At 42.2% G+C, this 6,813-nt stretch overlaps 1 long non-coding RNA gene across 1 annotated transcript; it reads right to left on the reverse strand.

The window, feature by feature from the left end:
- Positions 1 to 2,047: 2,047 nt before the first annotated feature.
- LOC139435313 (uncharacterized) lies at positions 2,048 to 2,391 on the reverse strand. The gene is made up of 3 exons (XR_011644587.1): positions 2,328 to 2,391; positions 2,182 to 2,249; positions 2,048 to 2,105 (listed from the first exon to the last, which is right to left on the reverse strand). It is a non-coding gene; the product is annotated as an uncharacterized lncRNA (long non-coding RNA).
- Positions 2,392 to 6,813: the final 4,422 nt, after the last annotated feature.

A 6,813-nucleotide genomic window follows, 5' to 3' on the forward strand; every position in this document is an offset into this window, starting at 1 on the left:
ATGTAGGTACTCTCTGTTTGCTGACAACGCCACCTGGGGGAGTTTCACCCCCAGGAAATTACTAAAAACTAAAGTTATACAATTTCATAAAAGGCAATCAGGTTCGTTTGAACACCACAGGCAGAGACAGTATAAAAGATATTACAACAATTGTTATTTTATTAACACATAATTATATTCCTAATAACAGTGTGCGAACTATACCACGGTCTCCAGGGGAGCCGGGATTATTATTATTTTTTGCGGGGGGGGGGGGGGTAAATGCTGATCCGTGCATTAATAGCAACAGCACAGACATAGGCCTATTATAAAGAGAAAATCTGTTGCACACGGGGTGGTGCCACAGGTCTACATTTACATGAAACGTCCCGATGGATCATGTTCATGTCAACAGATTTCCCGAGCATGTATGGGCTATGCAAACTTCGATCAACTTGATTATAAATAATCCACGGACCACCAATGTAACGTTTGACTGTTTAATGAAATCAATTTAAAATGACTCAAAAACAGGCTACATTGTTTCACATGGGCTATAGCCTATTATGGCTGTAGCCTACACAGAGCCGAACACACGCGATAAGAGCAGCCAGCGGCACCAACCATGAACAATATTAATATTAATAATACAGCTATAGCACAACACAACCCTCTCACTGCCTGGAGAGACGCGACGCCACACACACTACACAACGGCTCGTCTTCTTGTGTCTCTCAGACCCCAAGTTAATGGTAGCTGTCAAGTTAGCACTAGCACTGACCTTAGCTCCCTCCTCTCTCGGTTCTGTTGTAGCAGCAGCAGTACGATATGCTACCACCAGCTACATTCGGTTGGTCTTCTTGATCAGGTTGTTTGGCCGTCTTTTTAAAGAAATTGCCCAAGGTACGTTGTTTTTTTCTTTTCGACATGTCAGCAGCAGCAACAATGCCTGGTAAACATGCAGTGCCAACTAAACGAGCTTGTGAGTGGGTGGAGCTGCGGGCAGCGTGCAAGCAGGCGACACTTTTTTCATGAATCATAAACTCTAAATATAATTTTATTTCACTTATTTTACACCTTTGAAAAAAAAAAAACATGCCCAAAATGGAATTTATTTGGTCATCATATCAGTATTTTAGAGAGCTCCCCCCAAATGTCACAAACCATGTTCCCAGGGGAGCTCATGTCACCACTAGGGGAGCCATAGCTCCCCCTGCTCCCTTCCAGTTCGCACCCTGCCTAATAATACACAATATAATATTATAAAAGTTCTCCAGGGAGGAGGCAGAAGGACAGTGCTGGGGCTTACCACGGCGGCAATTAACGGAAGGGGTCAAATCAAAATCACCCGTGACACTGCACATCAAACAAAACGGACACGTGAGGAACACCACCACCAGGGATTGGGTTTGCCGCCTCGAGCCCACAGCACCTGTCCGGCACAAGAGAAACAGTTAAAAATCAGTAAGATGATAAAACGTGGTTGGAGATGAATAAACAAAAGGAAAACAACTAAAATAAACCAAATCTAAATAACCGTAAACAACAAAAACTTGAGTAAACTAATTTAACAAAAGAAAATAAACAAAATCACACAATAACAAAATACTCTGAATGTACTCAAAACATGATGCAGAAAACAGCTAATCAAAAGAAATCAACTAAACCATAAGTGTCCTTGAAATTCCGTGACCTCAAAACGGCCCTAGTGACAGTCCAACACGGAGTAGTCAGGGCCTGTCAATTAGATGACGCCACAGCTCGGTGCGAGAGCTCGCCGAGCCAAAACAGCAGGTAGGGGGGGGGGAATGATGACCAGAGGTGGGGGGGGGGGGGGGGGAATGATGACCAGAGGTGGGGGGGGGGGGGGGAATGATGACCAGAGGTGGGGAGAGTGGTTACGGCGTCCCAACTTTTACAACTAGGCGCTGCCACAGAGCCCACCAGGAAGGGAGAATGTTTATGGCACCCCTGGAAAGTGGTTTAAAATGACTGGTGAATAGCCTACTTAAGTTTATTGCATTAAAAGTTATCCATGGGGAAGTTCATACATACCAGCCTGTGCGGCCAGTTGCAGCCACAGGGAAGGGAGAGCGAGACCCAACAATCCCACGGCCAAATCCCACTGTGACATTAATAACAGTCAGTACACCAGAGGAACCAAGCTGAAGGTGAGAACACGGCAGACAACGGCAACTCACCAATAGTTGCAACACTGCAAAACCGGGAACCTCCGGAGCCAATCCTCCTCAAACGCACCGGGCGTCAGCTGCGCTAAGACAGAGTAGTGTCAAGCCGGGTGTCGCTCGTGCCCATGAATAGATGACATAAATGCAAGAGGTTTTACCTGTCTGGTAGAGAGTGTGATGCGCGAGCTGCCACGCCAAACAATCCACGCGGCCACATTCAAGGAGAAGCGGAGGGGGAGGGGCAGATTTGTCTCCACTTAAATAGCAGGTGCGCAAAATAGCAGGTGCGCTGGCATGGTGCCAAGCAGCGTCACAGAGGGAGGAGACGTGACGTCCGGTCACATCTGTATGCAAGAGACATTTTTAGCGAAGCAAGACTTGGAAAAACTGAACTCTTTCAATGATAATTTCCATGGGGCTGGGGAGTCTACTACTGACTTTGGCATGGGAATAGAGGAAGGATATCAGGGGGTGTGGCTATCCTGTGGAATAAGAACCTTGATTCATCAATAAACGTGGTTAGGCTTTGTGCCGACTGGTGCATTGCAATACAGTTTACTCACAATGACAAGGAATTTATTATTCTAAATGTGTATACACCCTATGAATGTCATCAGAATGAGGATGAATATCTAAATAGGCTTGCTTTCATTAATTCCTTTATTCAAAGCAATACTTCTTCTTGTGTGTATGTCATTGGGGATATGAATGCAGATATCTCAGACAGGAACTCATTATTTGCCAAGCATATGGCTCAGTTCTGTCACGATAACAATTTTATATTGTCAAGCAAGGTGCTTTTGCCTGCAGATAGTTATACCTACATTAGCGAGGCCTGGCATACTACGTCATGGCTTGATCATTGTATTAGTACAGCTGATGCTCATGCTTCACTTGAGTGTATGAGCATTCTGTATGGGACAGCAACGACTGATCATATACCTGTTGCTATGTCAATAAATGTCGAACATCTACCTGGGCTAACCAGAAATGTAAATAGTGCTCAAACAGAAAAACTAGACTGGTCAACCCTTACAAAGGAAGACATTACATCCTATTATGCTCAGACGGATACATCCTTAACTAATATTCATCTACCTAGAGATGCAATTATGTGTAGTGATGTTAACTGTAAGGATGCAAAGCATAGGAGTGATATCTGCTCCATGTACAGTGATATAGTAAGTGCTCTGTATGAAGGCAGTAAGCCTTACTACAAACGTAACAATAAGACTCATAACATCAGGCCTGGTTGGAATAGGTATGTGGCTGAAGCCTGTGAAGCCACCAAATCATGGGCTATGGCAGGCAGACCCAGACAAGGGTCTGTATTTGAGTACAAGAAGCTTACTAATGCAAGATACAAGTATGCTATTCGCTTCATCTGTAAAAATTAGCAAGCCACGAGGGCCGATTCCATGGCTAAGAAGCTGCTCAGTAACAATGTTATGGATTTTTGGAAAGAAGTGAGGGCTATTAATACATGCAAAATATCTCTACCATGCACTGTTGACGGAACATCCGGAACAGACAACATTGTGGAGTTATGGCGACAGCATTATAGTACCTTATTCAACTGTGTCCAAAGTGAACTGTAGATGATATTGATAACAATGATGGTGATAATGGCACATGAGGTGTGCCAAGCTATAAACAAGCTGTCGGACAACAAAGCCAGTGGTGTAGATCATATTTCTGCTGAACATCTTAAATATGCCAGTGTGAAGATAGCTCCTCTTCATCTGCTTTACTGCCTTTATGAGTCGTGGCTTGTTACCAGACTCAATGTTGTCTGTTCTGTTGGTGCCAGTCATTAAGGACAAAGCCGGTATAGTGGGAAGCCTAGATAACTATAGGCCCATAGCGTCAGCCAGCACACTGTCAAAAGTCCTAGAAAGAATTCTGCTGGACAGATTAGATGACTTTATTAACTCAACAGATAACCAGTTTGGCTTTAAGGCTAAACATGGCACTGACTTGTGGATATACGCCTTAAAGGAAATGGTTAACAAATATAGAGGTAATATAACTAATCAGTTCTTATGTGTTCTTAAAGCCTTTGATTGTGTTAATCATAGGAAATTATTTGTTAAACTGAGTCAAAGCGGGGTGCCCAAACATTGTGAGAGTTCTGGTCTACTGGTAGGCCACCAGACTATGCAAGTCAAATGGGGCAATAGGGTCTCAGCCCCATTTGGGGTTAGCAATGGTGTCAGACAAGGTGGAATGATGTCCCCAGTTCTTTGTAACCTCCATATTGATGATCTGTCCAAGCGACTGAGAGCCTGTAATACTGGATGCATGATTGGTAGTACTCTAGTGAACCATATTATGTATGCAGATGATCTTGTTGTGCTGAGCCCATCTAGCGCTGGTCTTCAGCAGCTTCTTGCTGTGTGCTCTGTGTATGGTGTGAACGCCAGTAAGAGTGCTGTCATGATCTTTAGAACCAAAGAGGATAAATGTCTTAAATGTCCTGATTTTTAATTGTCTGATATTAATCTTAGTGTCTGTAATAAGTTAAAATATCTTGGACACTTTATTACAGATCAAATGACAGACGATGAAGATATTCATAGGCAATGCCGCATGATGTATGCACAAGCAAACATTCTTCGCAAGTTTGGTGCGTGGTGGAGATGTCTCTGCTCAGAGCATATTGCACACCGCTCTATACGGCACGTCTGTGGTCAAACTACAGAAAAGCAAGTTTACGGAAACTTCAAGTAGCTTATAATAATGCCATGAGAATATTGCTGAAGAGACCTTGATGGTCGAGTGCAAGTGAAATGTTTGTGGCTGCAGGACTCAATACTCTACAAGCTGTTTTAAGAAGTCTTATGTATAAATGTATTTGCCGTCTTAATGAAATCCTCTTGGCCTTATCGAACATAAGGTTTAGTGCTACACGCTACCAATCACAGCTGGGGAGACATTGGTATAGTTGTCTCTTTGTAGGACACTGATTTAAATTATTCTTAAACTATGAATTATTTTTACGCTCTGTATGTAATTTATTATATGTAATGCCTTGTCTTTTATCTGGACCCTGAGTCTGTAATACAGTTTCATTCTATGCTATTGCCTAAAAATAACATGATAGGTGACCTTTAAAGGTGGGGTAGGTAAGTTTGAGAAACCGGCTCGAGATCGCTAGAATTTGAAAATACACAACCGGAGAAAATCTGCCACTTCCTTATAGAGCCCCTCCTCCAACACACACGAACGCGCACATGACCAATGAGGGCACGAGATAAGTTTGTGCCCAGATGTAAGGCTGACAGGCAGGTAGGCCATCCAATCCGTTTAGCCGGGCGTTGTACTTTTTACAGTGTTACGGCTTCTAAAGATGACGTTTTTTCTATGGATTTGTTGTCAAAGCACTTCAGATATTCATTGCTATCGGGATATTAAGAGCATTCCATGGAATATAACAAAAAGTGTATCTCGAGCCGGTTTCTGAAACTTACCTACCCCACCTTTAAGTAAATCCAAATTGCAATATTGTAATCAGTGTCTCCATTATCAAAACATAGTTAGATAAATACAAGATAACATTAAGTATGTTAGCAGTTCTAAATTATAAATGTCGTATATCATACTGTAACTCAAATGAAAAGCTCTAAAATGGAACCATCTGTGCAAATAGAGCTTGGGAAGTGCTTCATCATTGATAATGTGATAAGGTCATTGTAATATGCAAATTGCAAACATAATGTTGATCAACTGTTTGTACTAATCATTGTCTTGAGGAGATCTAAAGGATTCCTTATGTGAAATATCATATTTAGAATATAGTCATTTATTTTTGAAAACAGCTTGACACAAGAATGGAACAGCTCTGACCTCCAATGAAGCGTTGCTTACTGCTGGGCCGGGTCAAGTAACCCTGTTATGGCTTAAAATAAACACTGCTATATTTAGTGATCACTGTTATGACGTGCTATAACTCTGGTTCCCGTGCTGCATTGCAGAGCGCTGAGGTAAATCAATAATTCAATATAAAGATTGCCCTGGGCAGGTTATGCTTTCATACAGGAAATGATTTATCATACTCACTGCTTATAATGTAAAATTACATCCATAAACATATTGATTAAGGCAGAAATACTGTCATTCTATAACAATAATGTTAACGGGTGAATGGTGATACCAGGGCACACGAGGGAGGATTTGAACTTGTTCGTCAATCACAGTGAATTGTACTCGAGAGTTAATTATACAACTGCCATGGCAAGATAAATGTTAAATTGGCAGATCCAACCATCTGCATTGCAAAATAAGGTGTGCTTGTTAGGTGTGATTCATTTCCTCACCAAGACACATATTAAAAGCAAAAGCATCCATGCCTGAAACCCTGCCCTGTTTACACTAGCATAGCTGACAGGTACAGTGTGTAGTTTGTATTGTACGGTGTGACTCTGGGTAAAGACTCTAAGTTGACACTAATGTGTTTGCAGGCGAAATATGAGTGACGACGCATGCAGCATGAATACACATAATGACCTACTTACCCCACTGGATAAACACGTCCATGAACTCAAATCTAACAACTACAGGAACGTCAGTGTTAGCATGGCGCACTTTGGATTCTTACAGAACACAGAGGAAATTCCAACATACTGTAAGCTTTTGTGAGCTTGG

The sequence above is a fragment of the Pseudochaenichthys georgianus genome, chromosome 2 (genome assembly GCF_902827115.2).
Source record: "Pseudochaenichthys georgianus chromosome 2, fPseGeo1.2, whole genome shotgun sequence".
In the NCBI taxonomy this organism is placed as follows: domain Eukaryota; kingdom Metazoa; phylum Chordata; class Actinopteri; order Perciformes; family Channichthyidae; genus Pseudochaenichthys; species Pseudochaenichthys georgianus.